The sequence below is a fragment of the Colobus angolensis genome, unplaced genomic scaffold (genome assembly GCF_000951035.1).
Source record: "Colobus angolensis palliatus isolate OR3802 unplaced genomic scaffold, Cang.pa_1.0 Scaffold381, whole genome shotgun sequence".
NCBI lineage: Eukaryota > Metazoa > Chordata > Mammalia > Primates > Cercopithecidae > Colobus > Colobus angolensis.
Window position 1 is genome coordinate 2,011,844 of NW_012117166.1, and position 20,191 is coordinate 2,032,034.

A 20,191-nucleotide genomic window follows, 5' to 3' on the forward strand; every position below is an offset into this window, starting at 1 on the left:
CACAGAGCTTCCCTCAAACCTCAGTGACAGCTGGGCACGCTCAGTAAACTGAGGCAAGCCTGGGCCTAGACCAGTGTGTGGGGGCGTGTGCTGTGGGGAGGGAGGATGAGACAGCGGGCCTCAGGATGGGGACGAAAACACCCTGCGGTGCCTCTACAGGGAAAACCAGGGCGCTTCAAGTGTGTGTGACCTCAGATCCCAAGAAGTTGATGCCTGGCTCCCCTCCCTGCCCCTCAGAACAGAGCCTAGGAGTTGGGGAGGGGCAGCTTTGCTCACCCCTTGCCCTGAGATCCTGGGGTGCAAGAGTAGGACGAGGACAGTCAGCTCAAAGGGGACAGAGATCTTGCTAGTTTGCTCTGTGCCTCTTTAGCCCACACTCATGTCCCTGCGTACACTGGACCCTCCCATCACCTGGAAGTTGTCCTGCCCCCTGCCGCTGCCCCTACCCCTAAGAGATCCAGATCCCCAAATAAGGCCACACTGGGCCCCCGGATCGGATCCCAGGCTTGGAGACAGTGCTTTTGGGGAACTCCAGAGACCCCCAGCTCTCTTGCTATCAGGAACAGTTGGAGGGGGACCCAGTAGAAGTGACTCCCCCCCATCACCTCCTCAGCATCCCAGATAGGGCTCAGAAAGTTGCTCCAAAACTGCTGGGAAGAGACCCCACCTCTGGAGTTCCTTCCTGCTCCTCCTCCTCTGTTCTCGGTTCCCCAGGACTACGGAGGCTTCAGCCTGTTCTCACTTGGCAGGGTGGTTGGTGGGGCAGGGTGGTTGGTGGGGCAGGGTGACGACTCTCGGTGTTTCCTGACAACAGGCTGGGGGACTCAAGCGCCAATGTGAAGCTGAAGAGTGTCCTGGAGACAGGGGGCGGTGAGACGGAGTCTGCCCAGGCCACGCCAGTGGCCGGGGTGTGGTCCTGGGCCTGGGGAGGGTCGCTGTTTGAGAGGAGGACGCAGCTTTATAAAATGACTCCGTAAGTATGGCCTGGGCAGGTGGGGCCGCAGGCCCCCACTGCCACATCTGGGACCGCGGGCATGGACCAAGAGCTCCTGCAGCAGGAGACCCTGCCACAGGACGTGGGGAACCCAGAAAGCTTGGGAGGTTGCAGTCCCGGGGAGACACACATGCCTTGGCTGAGGCGGAGGCTGGCTCTTGGCCTCTAGGGAGCTAGGGAGCCAGGTGTTGTCAGGGGCCTGTGGAGGGCTCTCCCAGATGCTCTAGGCTACTGGGCAGGGCCTTCCTCTGAAGGGTGTGTGTGTGTGTGTGTGTGTGTGTGTGTGTGTGTGTGTGTGTACGTACACATGAGGGGTTGCAGTTTCTACCGTGGCTGCTGGCTCATAATAAAAGCCTTTTGAACCCAGGACCCCAAGAAGGCAGGCTCACAACCTTCTTTCTTAGGCATCAAAGACTCTAGAACAGTGGTTTGCATCATGAGAAGCCCTAGGAATATTTTTAACATGCACATTCCCAGGCTTTGCCCACAGGGACTCTAGGGCAGGGCCCAGGAATCAAAGCTCCCTGGGTGATTCTGACAGGCTGCAGCTGGGGGAGGAAACCACTGCTCTTGGGGGACACCTACCCCAGGCCAAGAAGCCCAGGCCCTGTCTACAGGGCCACCTTAGACACTCAGACATTGTCTCTGGAAGGTGTTCAGGTCATCTGCACTCTCATGGGAAGGAGGGGCCGCTGTGCTCTTCAGTAACCTCTTCCTGAGGCACAGGAGAAAGCATGGAGCACAGAGTGGGCCCCAGAGGAAGGAAGGCTCAGGAAGGGGTGTGACGGAGCATCAGGGCCAGGGACTGCCCCATCACAGTGTCTGGGCCCGCTGAGGCTCTCACAGCTCTCTCAGAGCCCAGCACCTCCGGTCCACAGCAGCCCCTGTCCAGCCACGTGGGTGAGCCCAGGTCCTCCTGCATGGACACGAGGAAAGAGAGATGAGATGTCAGAAAGGACTCCCGGGAGATGAGCGCACACAAGGACAGTTATGAAATCTCCTCCACAGAGTTCCTTGTTAGCATTTTAAATGTCTCCTTAAAAAAGAATTCAGTTAATTCAAAATGACCTCTAGAAAAAGAAAGTAAAATAAATGACCTCTAAAACCCTCATAACTGACATGAAGTTTACTGACTTAACTGAATTAACATGAAGACAGCATGAAGTAGCCGACTGCACTTTTGCTTCCATGGTTGAAGCTGGAGTCAGAGGCCATCTGATTCAGTTTATTTCCCATCTTGCCAGCCCAAAGATGCACATTCATTTTGCCCGAGACTGCACATGTCCACACCTCCTGGCTGTAAAGCATCCCGGAGTGTTCACTCGACCCAATTTGCTTAGTCAATCCCCAAGTGCTGAACCTTTGGGCTCCTTCCAATTTCTTGCTATTATAAATATCATGGCTATGAATATCTCCATACAAATTACTTTCTTAGTATTTTACTGGGAAGCATTCCCCAAGTGGAACTACTAGGTTAAAGGGCATGAACAATTTTATAGTTCTTGTCACATATTACTAGATGGTTCTCCAGAAATATTGAGCCCATTTACTGTGACACCAGTTATCTATAGCTGTCCCCACAGCCCTGCAGTATAAAGGTTCATCATTTTTATTTATTTTTAGCTGTTTTATTTACTTTCTTTTTTCTCATTTTGCGATTTTGGTCAGGAGTGGTGCGGCAAGTTGTTTTAATGCTGTTGTTTCAATGATCGGTGACATTGGACATTCTCTGAAGGACTTTGAGAACCTGATGGGCATCATTTGTCCTGCAGGGATATGGCAGGATTGGTCCTGAGTCTAAGAGATGGATCAGGACTGGAAAAATGGATACCCCTGAGTTTTCAGTCTTACTCAGTTCTCAGTCTCCCAGCAATAGGCCAGCATGTACATCAGGGCCGTAGTTTCCAACGCTCTGAGGTTGAATGAATATGGTTTTAAAACAGTATCACTTGCCCCAGGGAGAAGACTGAGATGGAAGGGAGAAGGAGAACCCATGGCCCCATGCTTGTCCCCACCTTGATGGACTGTGCCTGAGCTCCACTGGACAGGCTGCACAGCCTCTTACCCCAGATGTGGCCTTCTGGGTACAGAGATTACCATATTATGCTTATGACTGTGGCCATGGGGATAAACCAGATTTGAGGCTTGTAGTACACCTGTCTGTTGATCCTAATGACCATCCAGGAACTGCACCAAGAGTTTACCTAGTGCTTGTAAAACCAGGACTCATGGTGGCTAGAGAGGGCTGGCTGGCTAAGATCAGTAACATTTGTTGAGGTCTGGGCCCTCGTGTCTTGGCTGAGGTCTAAGCATGGGGAGTTGTGGAAAAGGAGGGTGTTAGGGAATATTGACCTAAGTGGGGTCAAAAATTGTGGCCTGCAGATAATGACACGGGGCTCCTCAGTGATACCAGGAACTCAAGGCAGGGACAGTGAGAGTCAGGGGCATGAAACCCAGTGATGGAAACTAGGTGCCATGGCTGTTGTAGGTAGGGCCACAGGGCCTCCTGGGATCTCAGAGCAGACAGGCCAGATGAAGGAGGAGAGTAAGTCAGGGCAGACATGGCTGGTGGGGCAGGAGGAACTAGCATAAGGTTTGAAGTCAGCAATTTAAATCATAGTGTCAGAGGACTTCGCAAACTTGGGAACAAATAGACAGTTATGGATACTCAGGATATGGTTGGTAGAAGCAGAAGAGTGATTTGTGCAACCAAAGGAGGTCTTGGAGTCCCAGGGGCCTCTCCATGTTGAAGCAGGATGCTAGGGGACGAGAGGACACAGGGCCAATGTATAATATAGGTAACAAGGCCCAGCCTCTTGGAGGAGAATTGGTGGAAGCTGGCCAGGGGATCATCATTCCAGACCACACCTGGACTTGGGAAGGGCCCCTCTCTGCAGAGGCCAAGCCAGGATTGTGGCCATCAGGCTAAGGGGGAAGTGTGTATGTTGCTGGGCTAGCAGGTGTCTTGAGCCCACTAAGGTCCTCCAGGCTTTCGGAAGGAAGCAGACTCCCTTTCCCTCTCATTCCTGGCCTGCTCCTCATGGGGCCAGGGCTTTGGTGGTGCTGGGGCAGGTGGTAATGGACAGAGGAGACATGGCATGTGCCCCAGGTTCCACAATGGGAGTGAGACAGAGTTAAGATGTGATTTCATGTGGTAGAAGTGTGAGTCTTAGATTCAGGTAGACCTATACCTTACTGTGTGACCTCAGTTCTCTCTGAGCCTCACTTTCTTTCCTCTAAAATGGGGATAGTCATACCTTCCTTATAGAGCGGTTAAGAAGATTGAATGAGAAAATAATACATGACAGCACTCAGCAAGAATAGTTGTTAACAAATGTCAGTTTCCTTCCATTTGCCTCTTCTAGTACCTAGAGCAGAGTTGAGTGTATCTGTGGGCCCAAATAGGCCTCCACTGTAGACGGGGTGAAGGGTGAAGGAAGGGACAGCATGCCCTCTGGTAAACCTAGGAGCAGAGCTGGAAGAGCAGCTATGCTTCAGGGTTTATCTGACCCAAGGGTAATGATGAATTTGGTGAAGTAGAGGAGTTAAAGCCTGGCAAGTTTCTGAGCCTCGGTTTCCTTATCTGAAAAGTAAGTTGTGTGTGGCCTTGTGACAATGCATGGGAAGCCCCTAGCACTACTCCTGCACATAGTAGGAGGCCCACACATAAATGATGGTGTGGATTCTGTGGTTGCAGACCCTTCTCTTGCCCTCAGAGTCATATTGCTGTGAAGGGTTTCTCTCTGTGAGCTCAGAGTCCAGTCTGGGGTTGGTCAGACATGAAACGGGTTGTGCATGGTGGTCAGTGTTTGGACAGTGGCTAATCATGTCACCCCAGAGTTGGCCAAGGAGGAAGGAGCCCAGAGGGAGGCTGCCCTGAGGGCCCCTGAGGCCGTGGGGGCTCCAAGGGTACTGCCAGGGGAAGAATGGACACTCTGCAGTTCTCTCCTCTAGCCCCGGGTGTTTGGAGAGTGTCCAGAACCAACAGATCTGCTCAGATGCTGGACATGAAGTTCTGTTTGGCACACAGCATGACAGCCTTTTCCCCTGCAGGAGCATTACCAGAGGCAGGCAGCATGGAGGCGAAGGGAATTGGAAGGGCCTGGCATGAGTCAGGAATGAGCGAGGATGGGGGCAAAAACAACTCCGTGCAGTCCAGAGGGAGCTGGCCCTGAGTTCAGCCCCTGTACAGCTCCGCGGCCTATGCCGTGACCCTGATCCCAATCCCAGGCAGTTACCGTGCACAGGGTACTGAGTGATGAACCTCGTTCTCTGGAGGCAGCAGGGCTGTGCAGAGGGTCCAGACAGCCTGGAGAGAGATAGGCCAAAGGTGCCGCAGACTTCCCAGGGCAGCCACCCTGCTTGGGGCAGTACCGCTCAGGAGCTAGAGGAGTCCAGGGTTCTGAATCCCAATCTGTCGCCTGCGAGCTGAAGACCTGGGGCAAGCCTAGCCTGTCTGACTCCTCATGCCCTCTTCGGAGCGCACATCTAGGAAAAGTGTAATAACTGCGGGTGTTTGAGGACTTCAGCACTGGTTACGAAAGCAGGTTGAAGAGGTGTGACAAGACCTGCACAAACTCAGCCTGCCAGGTGTGCAGCCCCTGTACTTTGCAAATGACCTCTAGTCCTTGTCACCCTGGGACAACCCTGGATCTTTCTGGACCTGCCTGAATCCTCTGGACAACCTTTGCAGCCCACTACCTTCCCCAAATGCACACACATTCACACACACAACCATCACCATGTACAGATGGAGCTCCTTCCTCTCAGTAAGTTTCTGACCTCCATCCTGCCTCTCCCGCTCCAGGCAGCTCCACTCCTAGCTCCTGATCTGCTCCCATTCCTCCACTGTCTGGCCTCACCAAATACTGGTCTGTGAAATGGCCTCACTCTGTAAGTCTGACACCAACGAGGTCTGGCTTCTCCAGCTTCTCTAGCTCTTCTGGCTCCCCACCTCCTCCAGTAAGATTTAAAAACAGTCCCTCTTTACTGAGCATGTGAGAGCTGGCACAGGGCATTGTTGCTCCATTTCCTTTCTTGCTGAGTCAGGGTCTAGGAGAGCACCCACAGGGAGTCCTGCAGCCCCGGGTTTCGCCCCTAGCTCTGCTCCTCATGAGCTGTGTGAACTCAGCCAGTTGTTTTACCTTTTGAGACCTGCTTCCTGATCTATAAACTGGAAATAATAATAGTACCTTCTCTCTAGACTGTCGTAAAGATGAAATGGGACCCTATATGCTTTTAGCATGGTGCATGGCACAGGGTAAGCGTTTAATAAATGTTAGCTATTGTTACTATTTTGTGCCTAAGAAAATACTTACAGTGAATGACAGGAAAAATTCTCCTCATGTATTCACTCAACAAATATTTATTGAACTCCTGTTTTCTTCCAGGCACTGTACTAGGCACTAGAGATACAGCAGGGAGCAAAACAGTGAAAACCCCTGTTCTCAAGGAGCTTCTATGCTGGATTCCACAGCTACACACTCAAGTCTTTGCTGTCAGCCCTCTTCTCCCTTAGTCTGCACCTTCCCCTGAGCCTCTGCCTCAGCCTCCTCCTGGGCTCAGGACTCCCTGAATTTCGCTCTCCTCACGTGTCTTCTCCCGAAGCTCCAGATGCACTTTTCCAGTCACTTGCAATGGGTTGGCCTGCAGACACTCAAACCTGGCACATCTGAACAGTAACTCACAATGCCCAACCCCTTCTCTTTTTTTTTTTTTTTTTGAGGCGGAGTCTCGCTCTGTCGCCCGGACTGGAGTGCAGTGGCCGGATCTCAGCTCACTGCAAGCTCCGCCTCCCGGGTTTACGCCATTCTCCTGCCTCAGCCTCCCAAGTAGCTGGGACTACAGGCGCCCGCCACCTCGCCCGGCTAGTTTTTGTATTTTTAGTAGAGACGGGGTTTCACCGTGTTAGCCAGGATGGTCTCGATCTCCTGACCTCGTGATCCGCCCGTCTCGGCCTCCCAAAGTGCTGGGATTACAGGCTTGAGCCACCAACCCCTTCTCAAACCTGCTATTCCCACTGGGTTCTCTGAGGAGTCACTGTCCAGACCCCTCTTCCTCCAACATGCAGCTCTTCTATCATCATCGCCCCCACCATGAATAGCACTTAGTGCAGGCACCACGCTAAAAGCTTTTATTAAATCATGGAATCCCTTGACGTCCCTAAAAAGCATTCCACTTGTTTGCAGATAAGAAAACTGAGATGGAAATGGTTAAACAGCCTCAGGTTACACAGTTAGGCAGAGCCCAGACGAAGAGCCCAGGCTGTCTGGCCTCAGTTGTGCTTTTCTTGCCGCTGTGCTGTCCTGCCTCGGGTCCCATGGGCTTGCCTCAGCTGTACCACTCATCCCAGGCCCCTCCTTGGCGCATCCAGCTCTGCTCTCGGCTATTGAAGAACCTGCTCACTGGTATCTTTGCTTCCCTCTGGCTTCGCCACAGACCCTGCTGCCAAGGCTGCCTATGATCCCCTCCCTCACAGGCAAGATCACTTCCCCAACGCCACCACACCCCTGCACCCCTGCGATTTCCCCTTTGTTTACAGGCAGCCTGGCCCTGTTCCAGACCAACTTCCCCAGTCCCATATAACCTCTCCAAGACCCTTCTTCCCTACTCATCCCCCACGTGTTACAGCCAGGCAGGCCATCCACCCCAATGCTTTCCTAACTCCCGTGGCTCCCTCGCCACATCTACCTTTACTGAGCTCTGTATCCTTTAATACGCAGCCTCAAAGGCTGTCTCTGCTGCAAAGCCCTGCCTGGTCCCCTGCCAGACTCCTCTGGCTCTCTCTGCTGTGCCCCCACGGGTCTTCACCTCTGGCTGGGTTGACTTCATACCGCCTGGGATTATTGTTTGTTGTCTGTGTCCATCTGTGTCTTCCAGTAACCCATGATCTTCACAGGCCAGTGCCCTGTGTTAGTCATCTCTGGATCCCGGTGGCTGATGGGGCTGGGTGCAGTGAGAGCCTCAGTACTGAAATGGACAGAGCCGGCCTACGAGGTCACTCTGCGATTTGGGGCAGGAAAGATCTGAGTTTCTTTCTGCACTTCCATTGAGTCCTGCTGTAGAAACCACAAATGGGGAATGATCATTGAATCCCAGAAGGCTGAGCAGGAAGGGCTGCTGCAGGTCATCTGTGTTAATTCTTTGTCTTTGAAATGTTGGAGTGAGGCCCAGAAATGAGAAAGATGTAGCCCACGATCACTCCGCAGGGAGGAGTTGTGGTTAGCATTCAGACCCCTGGCTTCTAGCCCAGTGTCCTTTCTGCTTTGCTGAACCATTCCATCTTTTCTTTGCTTTTTCTTTAAACAAACCACCTCCTACAATAACAACAATTGCTTATGCTGAAGATCAGCCCAGTCTCATAGCTCTGCAACCTCTCTTTGTCCCCTTCCAGATAACCACAGGACACTTTATTTTACACTTTTGTCATAATGATTTTATACTCTCATTTTTAAATTTAGTATTATTTAGGGGGGGGTTGGGTAATTAACCCTAAATTCTTGTAGAGAAATTAAGTGCTTAGAGTATATTTCTGGGTTGCTTATTTTCTTCCATTGAAGTTTCACATGAGATTCCTGTCCATCATCACATTGCTTCAGTTGTTGCCGCTGTGTATTTTCATATCTAATGGGATTGGTGCTCCTCTCATTAGCCATTATCAGAATTGTCTTTGCTTTTCTTACCTGTTTTGTTTTTGTTTTTTGTTTTTTTTTTCCTCCAGATAATCTATACCTGGGTTATCCAGAGGAATTAGGGACAGACGAGTAGCTTATCTCAGTCTGCCTTAATCCTGGGCATCCACACAGGTCAGCTGAATTGGGCACTCTTAATTCATGGCTCTGAAAATGGAAAAAAATGGCCATTGATTGAGAGAAATAGGCAAAAAAGAGAGTAGTGGTGGCACCAATGCCCTGACTACCCCAAACTGTCACTGTTGCCCACTAATCTGCCATCCTGGGATGTGGGGCAGGATGCCCGCACTGTGTGGGCATGCTGTCATGGGATGATGGAGCTGGCATTGCTGATCGACACTAGCCAGCAAGTCAACATGGCCACACTGGCTTTCTTATCACAGAACCCACATTCACAAACCATCTTGGGGCTCACCCTTCTTTCCTTAAATCATCACCACAGGGAAGCGTAAAAAATCTCTGTACATTATCAAGTTTCAGAATCCCCTTGGAATTTTGCTTCGAACTAAATGAAATCTCATTTAGGAAGAATGACTGTCTTTAAAATAGTCTTCCTATCATATAGAAATACATTAGGAATCTCCATTTCTTCAAGTTCCTTTTATAAATCTCAATTGCATTTTATAATTTTCTTTATATGAATCACAAATCAGTCTCATTGGTATTATTTTAAAACTTTTCATATGTAGTCTTGTACCACTGTAAATGAGATCTTTTTCATTTTCATTTTGCAAATGATAATTTTTTTATAGAAATGTTCTTGGCTATTTTTCCATCTTATCTGGCAACTTTACTGAACTTTCTGATTCTGGGGGTTTTCTTGTTGATTCCCTTACATTTTCTCAGGCCCAGTACAGTAGATCACTTGTAATAATATAAACCATGAATCCTCCTCTCTAACATAGTAGACTAATGCCTGTTCATCAATGCCCCCCTCAGGAACTTTAAAGAAATACAAGTAGTTGGGGCCTCCTTGGTCCCCACTGAACCATGACTTCAGTCTCAGTCTTAGGGCTTTGGCCTTTGGGTGCAGGGATGGGAGGTGGATTCCAGACCTAAAAGTCTGCAAAGGTGGAGAAAACCTGGCTTCTCTAAAAGCATACCAGTATAGCTGCAGACTAGAAACTTGATTACTTTGTAGGAACTTTTAAAAATTTTGGTCTGTGAGCAAGGGAAGCGAGTGAAGGATTTGAAGCAGCAGGTGCAAGGAGAGATTTGCATTATGAAAAAATCACTCTCACTGCCATGTGAGAACAGACTGCAGGGGGGCTGGAGGGAAAGGGGGTGCAGATCATTATGTAACCACAGCTAACTCTTACTGCCTGTTTTAAGTGGTTTACATATATTAACTATTAAGTCCCCAGGACGGCCCAAGGCATACAGGTGGTTCATGGCAGAGCACGTTTGAATTGTTCCTAAGCACTCATCACCTCGACTCTTTTTCACAGAGAGGGTGGGAGGGACTTCAGACCCACTTATGGAGTGCATCCTGAGCTGCCATCTGTCTTCTGGGTGTGTGACTGGGTGAGGGATGGGTCTGTGCTCATCATCCCTTTTTCATAGGGGTAAGTCTAGCCTGAGTGTTCTCTATGCTGCTGTCCCAGGGAAGTGGGAGTGGGAGGTGAGAAATGTGTATCCTTTTAATGTAAATTTTCAGATGGGGCCCTTGATAATGGAGCTCTAGTGATGTTGGGTGCCTTAGACCTTATCTAATCCAACTCCCTCATCTTATACACTGATACACTGAGGCCAAGAAAATTGGGAAGGCACTTCTCTATGGTCATATAGGAGGCTGGGGACTTAGGCCTAAACTCAGGATTCCTGACATCCAAGACACTAATGGTGTTTTAATGATCAAGTGAGAACATGGGCCTACAACATCAGCAAATGTCTGGTCACCTGTAAGGAGCAAGGGCAGTTTTATAAGAGATTCGTGTCCTGCACCAAACTGCTTCCGTTGTCTCTCAGAGCCAGCAGGATGCAGTGGGACACAGTTCAGAATAGGCAGGCTGAGCTGCAGATATGGGGAGCCACAGTACGACAAAGAGAACTGGGGTGTGTTCGGTGCAGGGACCAGGTGGCTGGGGCAGAGCAGAGGATGACCTGAGCTAGAGGAACACACAATGGCCTGAGGCCCCTCCCACTGGGGGAAGGGAGACCTCTGAAGTTCATCTGAGGGCCAACCCGACTTGCCTGTCTCCAGGGAGACCCCAGAAATCCTCAGAAGTGCAAGGGCTGGGACAGGGCCACCTGGCATGAGATGTCCAGCTCAGAATCCCAGGGCCTCGTTCTGCTAAGCTGAGCCCCCATCCTCAGAGCTCCCGCCCGTGCCTTCCTCAGGGTGGAGGTACAGGAAGGAGCCACTCTGCAGCAGCGGAGAGGATGGTGACAGCTCAGCAGACACAGAGACATGGAGAGCAGGTGGGCTGTGATTGGACCAGGGGTCGAGAGAGAGACACAGCGAAGCAAAGAATGCAGAGGTGGAAGGAGGCAGAGGTGGGTACTGCCCCACAGCCCCACCACCCCTGGGCATGATCTCACCTGAGGAAGGCTAGAAGGAGTCTTTGCGCATCGCCTCCTCCAGCCAGAGCTCAGCTTGGAGATGTGGAGGGGGAAGGGACCCTCTTCCTTCCTTCTCTTCCTCCCTCCTAGAGCCCAGGCAGGGCAGCAGTGGTGGGACCACCTGTTCTCACCCTCATCTGTGGTGGGCGGCGGAGGCCCCATGGCACAGGCCTGGCGAGGCTGAGTAAATCCTTGCTGCTGTGACCACCCACAGTGCTTCTGCTTCCTTCTGTATAATAGCTCCTGGGGAGCTGCCAGCAATCAATGAGACAATACAAGTGAGCACTTAGCACAGTGCTGGCCCTGTGTGAGGGCTCAGTGAGTGGGAGCTCTAAGTACTAAATGTTGTCCCATCTGCGTGGTACTTTGGACTTCCAGCACAGCATTCACAGACACACGTTCCTTCTCAGTTCAGCCTCACACACTATGTGCAGTAGGCAAGGCATACGTTGTCTCTAATTAACAGATGGGGAAACTGAGGCGAGCCTGGGGAGAGTGGTCTCTGGTCACCCAGTGAGTTAGCAGCACAGAGAGGACAAGAATTCAGCTCCCCTAAGTCCTATGTGTTTTCACGGCTGTGTTTCTTATATAAAATACAAGAATGCTAACACAAAAAACAATAAAGCAAGAATTCTCACCTTATTTCAGAGTTGAGCAAACTATAATCTGCTTCCTCAGTGGTGGCTCTAGAGTCTGATATTTAACAATCAGCAGCAGCAAAACGGAAGGGCCATGGAGCAAAAAGATGGTGTGTTGGGAGTAATAAACTTTTCAAATAGTTTAAATTGCATTTCAGCGACTGATTCCTCTTGCTGGAGAGATTGGTGTGTGAATTCAGAATAGGATTGTTTAATATGCATTTCACATTTTAAATAATCATGGTTTTCTTAGAGCAGGGAGAAAAACAGGTCAAAAACACAAACTCACAGGCTTTTCTGAAAGGTTACAAAATAAAATGTTCTTTGCTGGAGGATATAAAGGAAATGGCTCTCTGTTTGACAAAGGAGAGGGCTCTGCTAGATAAATCCTGCATTTTTGAATAAACGAAAGCTCTCTTTGTCTCTTCCTGATCAGCTTAATTCCTTGTTGCCTATCTGTAAATCCAATAATGCTGGTGAAACAAACCCCTCCTGGAGGCTGAGCACAGGGGCCTGAGTGCTCAGCCTCAGAACCACTCTTTCTATTTATAATCTCAGCCTCTGCTCCCCAGAGAGCTGGGCTTAGATGCCCCATGGGCAAGTGGGCAAGAGGACTTGCTGGGAACAGAAGCTTCCCCAGATCAGGGACACTGTCCTCCAGCCCTGGGTCTCCCTGCCTAGGAAGCACTCAGCAAATGCCTCAGAATGGGTAAAGAACAGATATAACAGTTCAGCATCGTTCCTGCACTTCCTCTGCTCCCTTCCAAGATAAATAACCAGGCTAAGAATTGCAGGTGTTTCTTGCAGCCACTTGGCTTTCATCTTAGTGACACACCATATGACACTAGGCGACTAAGGATATGTCAACTTGTAAGGCATTACTATATATGTGTGTATATATATATATATATATATATTTTTTTTTTTTTTACCTAATCTATTTTGCACCAATAGTGTGTTTATTGTCTGTCTTCTCCAACATTGGGGGTGAGGATGTTGTCTGTGCTGTTCAGGGGTCACTAGGAGGTCTTAGGGGTCAAAGCTGGAGCTAAGAGGAGGTCCAAACACCTGGAAGAAGTGGCCGTCTGGAATGGAGGATGTGGCCCCTAGGGCGGCAAAGCTGAGACACTGGACTGTGTCTTTCACTCTAGGCAACTTTGTATGAGACCATGTATGTGTCAGCTGGTGGGGCTTTTTCATAGAGCATTATACTCGCGTAAAATATTGTATCCCCATCTCATAAGTCCATTACTTTGTCATTAAAAATTTTCTATAAGGCTGGCTGTGATGGCTGACACGTGTAATCCTAGTGCTGTGGGAGGCTGAGGCAGAAGGGTTGTTTGACCGAGGAGTCCAAGACCAGCCTGGGAGACACAGCAATACTCAATCTCTACAAAACATTTTTTAAAATTAGCCAGGTGTGGTGGTTCACACCTGTAGTCCCAGCTACTCCGGAGGCTGAGGCAGGAGGATCACTTGAGCCCAGGAGTTCAAGGCTGCAGTGAGCTACAATAGCACCACTTATACTCCAGTCTGGGTGCAGAGTGAGACCTCATCTCTCTTTTTTTTTTTTTTTCTTTGTTTTGAGACAGAGTCTCGCTCTGTCACCCAGACTGGAGTGCAGTGGCGCAATCTTGGCTCACTACAACCTCCACCTCCTGGTTGCAAGTGATTCTCCTGCCTCAGCCTCCCAAGTAGCTGGGATTACAGATGCCCACCACCACGCCCAGGTAATTTTTGTAAGTTTACTAGAGACAGGGTTTGCCATGTTGCCCAGGCTGCTCTTAAATTCCTGGCCTCATGTGATCCACCCACCTCAGCCTCCCAAAGTGCTAAAATTACAGGCGGGAGCCACCGTGCGAGGCCGACCCTGTCTCTTAAAAGCAAAAATTCCCCATAAAGGATGCTTAGTGATCCATCCTGTGAACATTGAATTATTTACTTAACGGAGTCCTAATTAATAGACATTTTGTTTATCTGCTCCCAACCAATTTCCCCTGTTAGCAATAAATTTCCATCAGTATCTTTGTATATAAACTTTTGACTTCATTTTCAATCTCCTTTGACTAGTTTTCTAGAACAGGAATTAATGAGTCAAAGGGCTAAGGCACCCATCATCTGGTTTTCTCTGGAGGAAGGTAGTTCTCTGGACTCTACAACGCTCATCTGCCTGAATCTGAATTTGAACTCTATTACTTCTTATCAGTGTGACTTTCAGCAGATTATATATAACCTTTTTGTTGCTTCATCTGTAAAGTGGGGATTATAATAGTACCTACATTGTAGTGTTGCTCTGAGGATTAAATGGGAGAAGTCATGTGTAACTGTTAAGTTGAATAGGCATAGGCATGACTCATGAGATGTAATCATAAAGCAAACTTTATTTTTGTCCCCCACAGTCTCTTTCAATTTATTCTGTAGGGCTCTTTTCCCTTTTAAAATTATATTAAATTTAGGGTAAGTCCCATGACTTTTCTGGCCAGTTTCAGGTAACCAGAGGTTGTCTTGTCAGTAATTAATGCATCCTGTCTGTTGTAATAAAAAAAAAATCTTGAAACATCAGAGCTACACCATCTCTTTCCCCGCACAGTCTGCCTTAGGCCAGCTGCCTGAGGGGAGCTTGGACATGACAGTCCTGACCCTTTCCAGGGTCCAAGGTGGAGCGGGAGGGAGGTAGGAGACGAGATGGGCGGGAAAGGTCTTCAATGACTGTACTCTGATGAGTTGGTGTCCTGTTGTTCTCTGGGCCCTCTCTCTCACTGCGGTGTTTTTGCAGGTTGGTGGAGACCACCCCATCACTGGAGTCTCATCCTGCATCTCCCTTGATGAGGGTGATACTTTCTCCCCATAGCCGATCCTATGGTTTCTTTCTCAGGCTCTGGGAAACCCGGTCTCCCTCAGTGTCACTTCCTCCCCTGGAGGAGCCCTCTTGGCCTGGATCTAAGACAGTCACATCTGGCTCTCTTGCTGGGTCCCACCTCTGTCCACAAGAGACACTCACGTGTGCTTTGCCCTGCAAACCAGGGAGCACAGGCTGATCCCGAAGCAGCAGCACTCTTGCTGCTCTTTGGATTTGTCCACTGTGGCACCAAGACCATTGTGGCCACATATCAACTGACTTAGGGGTTTCCTCAAGGCCCCACTCTGTGGCTTTGAGGTGAAGATGATAGCACCCTGCACCCCTCCCATGTATTAGGGATCATTTGACCCCAAAGGCTCTCTCTGAAATTCATTCTAAACCTCCAACAACCCTTTTTTCAACCTCTCTCCCGTTTTGTATATATTAGAGATGGGTGTCAGTTAATGGCACGGATCCAGGTTTTCGCCACCTCTTTTCCAAGAAGTGTATCCCACTTCACTTTAGAATGTGGTATCTGTTCATTTGGACCCCCAAGTGGAGCCTAGACTGGAAGCATCCCATCTCATCCTCCCATTGCCATATTTGTCTTTATGAAACACACAGAGGAGCACCTGGCATAGAGCATGCACTCAACGAATGATAGCTGTGTATGATCCAGGCTCACAGGCTCTCTAGTTACATTTACCTCATAACCATTCGATCTGGTTTTATTCCTATTACTTTGTTTTATGCCCTATGCGTTCTATGTTTCCTGTAGATTATGCTTTTGTGTATTTGTGTGTGTGGAAATGATTTGCTATTATTTTCAGCAGTGATTTGGAAAATAGACATTGCTTTTAATTTTACTAGTGGTTGGCCTACATTTTTTTTCAGACATTGTAAACCTGTTTATCTCAATCATCAGCAGTAGTGCAATGGTCTTTGTGCATTCTGCAGTTATTTAAATGGGAATTACAGAGGGCTTTATCTGGCCACCCATACTTATGCTACCATCTTGCCATGTATGTCTACCCACAGCTTCAAAATGGCACTTGACTGTTTTAGGGCTGGCTCATCTTTGTCCTGGACTTTACTCATAGCTGTCTAGCAGTTTTCCATACCACTAGCCTTGTCTCCCTCAATCCTCCATTCTGCTCCCAATTATTTCTTTCTAAAGGTTACATCTGGGCAGATTATTCTTGACTTAAAACCCTCTAGTGGTCCCCCATTGGGAACCACATCCTTAGAATAGAGTCTATAGGATTTTTCCAAACTAAAGGATAATTGTAAACGCCCTAGCTTGATGTTCAGGATGACATATGATCTGGCCCTGCCTTAACTTTCTAGGCCCATTTCCTGCCACACTGAACCATTCACCTATTGGTCGAATGCTGCCATGCTGGTTTGCACCTTGGTTTTCAAGTGCATTGGGCATGTACTCTCATGTCTCCATATCTTTGCTCATGTCATCCTCTCTGTCTGTAAGGCCCTTTGGTAAAAGACTCTAACACAGTGTCCGGTCAATTGTAGAATCTCAGTAACTGTTAAGTTTCCCCCTTCCTTTGTTATCAGCTTATCAAAATCCTATTCATCTTTCAGGGCCCAGCACAACCATCATCCTTTTCTACTTTTGGGAAGGCTTATCCTAACCTGACCTCCCCTCTTCTAGGGACTTCCATTGACTGCCTATTTTCTGTGTCCCCTCACCCTCAGCACGTTGTATACCTGTGTTGTAACACCAACACCTTAATGTGGGGTACAGTTATTATTTCTTCCTATCTCCCTTGCCAGACCGAAAGCTCCCTGAGAGCAGCCATGCACCTAACCCCCACTAAGGCCACTGCAGCCCTGCATCAGCCTTCGAGGGGCTAGTTGATGTTTGATTGATTTGAATTGGCTTCCTCAGACTGCAAGGTCATAATGCGAAGCCACCAGGCAGGACTCAATCTGAATGGATATAATTTATCATTCATATCCCTTTGCTTCCAAAATTGACTAGAGATGGCCCACATTCAATAAAAATGTCACATTAAGTATAGCACATATAAGACTCCACATAGGTGGCTAAGTGCCAAAATGCTAACCTTCTTCCCTGGGTGAGCTGATCCTGCTGAGGTGGGGCGGGCGGGGGTGGGGGGTGGTGGCCCCGGGGTCCTCAAGCTATAGGTGGCAGATCCGAGGGTCTCTGTTGGGCCACTTCACTCCCCATGCATTCCTTCACTCCCCCTCACAAACATTTCATCACCACATTTGAAAATGCCTAAAATGCAAACAAGATGATTTAAATTCATAGCAAATATCTTACCCTTGCAGGATTTGGGCAGGTGGTGAGGGAGGCACATTGGGATTGCTGTGTGGTGGTGTTTCAGTCGAGATAACCTTGCTCCTGGGGCTAAATTTGAAAAGCTTATGCCCTTCTTCAAGGGTCACTGTTATAGTGCAGTTGTAAAAATATAACTTTAACCGTGGCCTAGTATAATATTCATTATGTGACTTTCTGGAGTAGCTTTTGGATAGAAGGCAAGTGCATAAACTTAAAATGTCAACCACGGAAGCCATTTGAGTGGAAAAACCCATCATGCATTCTGAGTTGAATGTTAACACTCATGCACTCCATAGAACTCGAAGAAGCACACACATCATACCCTTGCACACGTACCATCCAACAAATGTTCTTGTGCAGTCCTGTTTGGACTGCAGAGCCATCTCTCACACACATACACACACTTCTGCATACACTGAAACAGTCCTACTGCCCCCAACTTCCCACGCACACACACTCATGCATACACTGGCACACAGTCCCACTGGCTTTCACACAACCTACGTGCATACACACATGCATACACATACACACTCATATGCATACACTGGCACTCAGTTCCACTGGCTCCCCCATATCCCATGCACACACATACACACTCACACATACTGTGTGCACTGGCACTCAGCTCCCTCACATGTACACACACTCACACTCATGCATACACTGGCGCTTAGTCCCACAGTTCCCCCACATCCCATGTATATATGTAACTTCTGCAGAAAGAGACTTGGAAAGCCATCTTATTTCTGCACCTCACTCTGCCTCCAGATTTTGTTCCCTTAGGACAGAGCCTAAACTGTCTATTTAATAGATTCAATTACTCCAGGCTCCTGAGACCTTCCAACTTAATTCTGATTGCTTTAAGGTGTCAGGTAATTTGGGAATAAAGGGAGGAAAACAGCTTCAAATTCTTGAAGGGAAAGTCTTTTAGACTCTAGTTGTCTCTGACATGGTAGCTACTAATTGCTACTCAGGAAGAGGTGGCCTGGAGGGCGGGGCCTCCAGGGGTCAAAGCTTCTGATCTCGAGGCAAGGTTCTGTCCTGAAGAACAGAGGCCTCTGGGCAATGCTTTGCTGCTCCATTGCGGTCTCCAGGGTAGGGACCAATCTCTGCTGCCCTTCCTGGGAGGCAACAAAGTCCAGGCCAAGCATCCCAGCAGGCAACAAAACAACCCTACTTTCTGCATTCTGCACCCCACTCCCAGGTGTTTTATTTTGTCTGCTCTCTGTCCCCAGTGACGGTGATAGCTCTTGGAAGTTGATAAATAATCAAAGGTCAGACAGCATCAATGTTGTGCCAGACAGAGATGCGTCTGACTTGTCCTGAGCTCCAGAAGCCTGGAGAGAGAGGCTGTGTGTGTGTGTGTGTGTGTGTGCATGCATGTGTGTAGGTGTGTGCGTCCATGTGTGTAGGGGTATGTGTGTGTGTACACTGCATGAACTGTGATAGGCCGAAAGGAGATTGAGGGTAAGTGCTGTAGACCCAGACCTTTTGTGTGTGAATGCTAGCTTCATCACTGACCAGCTGTGTGACTTTGGGCAAGATCCTTGCCTTCTCTGTGACTCAGTTCCTTTGCTGTAAAATGGATATGATAATGGTGCCTACCTTCTAGGGTGGTTATGAGGATTAAACGAATTATAATATGTATGTAGCACCTAACACAGCTCCTGACGCCCAGCAAATCCAAATGTAGTGGTTACTGTGTTTTATAATTTTTTTTTTTTTTTTTGAGACGGAGCCTCGCTCTGTCGCCCAAGCTGGAGTGCAGTGGTGCGATCTTGGCTCACTGCAAGCTCTGCCTTCTGGGTTCACGCCATTCTCTTGCCTCAGCCTCCCGAGTAGCTGGGACTACAGGTGCCCGCCACCAGGCCCGGCTAATTTTTTGTAGTTTTAGTAGAGACAGGGTTTCACCGTGGTCTCGATCTCCTGACCTCGTGATCCGCCTGCCTCTACTTCCCAAAGTGCTGGGATTACAGGCGTGAGCCACTGCGCCCGGCCATGTTTTATAGTTATTTTGGGCAAGAGAAGGCAAGGCTGAAGGGCTGGGAGAGTCCTGGGGTGGGGGTCTGGCTGTGGCCCCAGGACAGCAGGATGAGCCCCCTTCCTCAGCCCACTTGTTTGTTCTCACATTCTCTGCGGGGCAGTCCTGACCGCCTGTTTATCATCAGAAGATCCCCGCACAACACTCTTATGGCGTGGATGGTGGGGCAGAATCCAGGATGCACATGAGGACGCCCACGGGGCGTATGGGGGCTGTGCCCCTCCGCAGACCTCTCCCTGATCACCTGCTCCACACGCAGGCCCTGGTGACCCCTCAACCTGCTGCTCCTTGCTTCTGCTCGCCCTGCTGTGGGTCCTCTACCTTCTCAGTGTGCCATGCCTTGCATTCAAGCTGGTCCCAGTCACAGCCAGGACCTCCTCAGCACGCGCAGAGACTTTCAGATGATCTTTGTAGAGGTTTTTGCCTCCGGTTAACTGCGCCCCCTAGGAAGGGCTTTGGAGGACACCGATCACAGAACAGTTTCAGCTCCACCACTTCCTAGCTTTAAGGCCTTGGGCATCTCAGCATTCCTATTCTCTGGGTTATAGGGATAAGATGTTTGTCTCTCAAGGCTACTGTAGAGATTACATATTATAAATTTGCAAGGGCTGGGAATGCAATAGACAGTAAATGCTCCCCTTCCCTTGACGCTATAGCTTAGATGGGAGGGAGCCGCTGCTGAGGAAACACCTCCTTAACCCAAAGACAGAGGGTTACCCAGGCGCGGGTGTGGGAACTCGGAGGTGGGGGTGGGGGAAGGCCAACCTCCACGCTTCGGCCCGGAGGGCCCCCCGCCTCTTCCTGCACGACTGGATTCCTCCTCCATCCGCGCCCCGGGCCGGGTCCCTGTCCCCACCAAATCCGCGCATTCGTTTCCCATCCCATAGCGGAGATAGGTAGGGCAGGTACATAGGGAGGTGTTCCAATGATCCCCGTTTCACAGAAGACGAAACTGAGGCTGGGAGGCCTGGGGACTGGCTGCAGCCCCGCCGTTAGCCGAAGGTGGGCGCTGGCGCGGTCACGTGCACGGTGCGTGGATCGCGGCGATTTCGCGGGAGGAGGCAAGGCCGCTCCGCAGGCCCTGAGCCGGCCGGGGGGTG

At 49.5% G+C, this 20,191-nt stretch overlaps 1 protein-coding gene across 1 annotated transcript in view; it reads left to right on the forward strand.

The window, feature by feature from the left end:
* TUB (tubby bipartite transcription factor) overlaps positions 1–20,191 on the forward strand; it is a 61,951-nt gene that overhangs the window by 21,094 nt on the left and 20,666 nt on the right. The window lies entirely within an intron of this gene.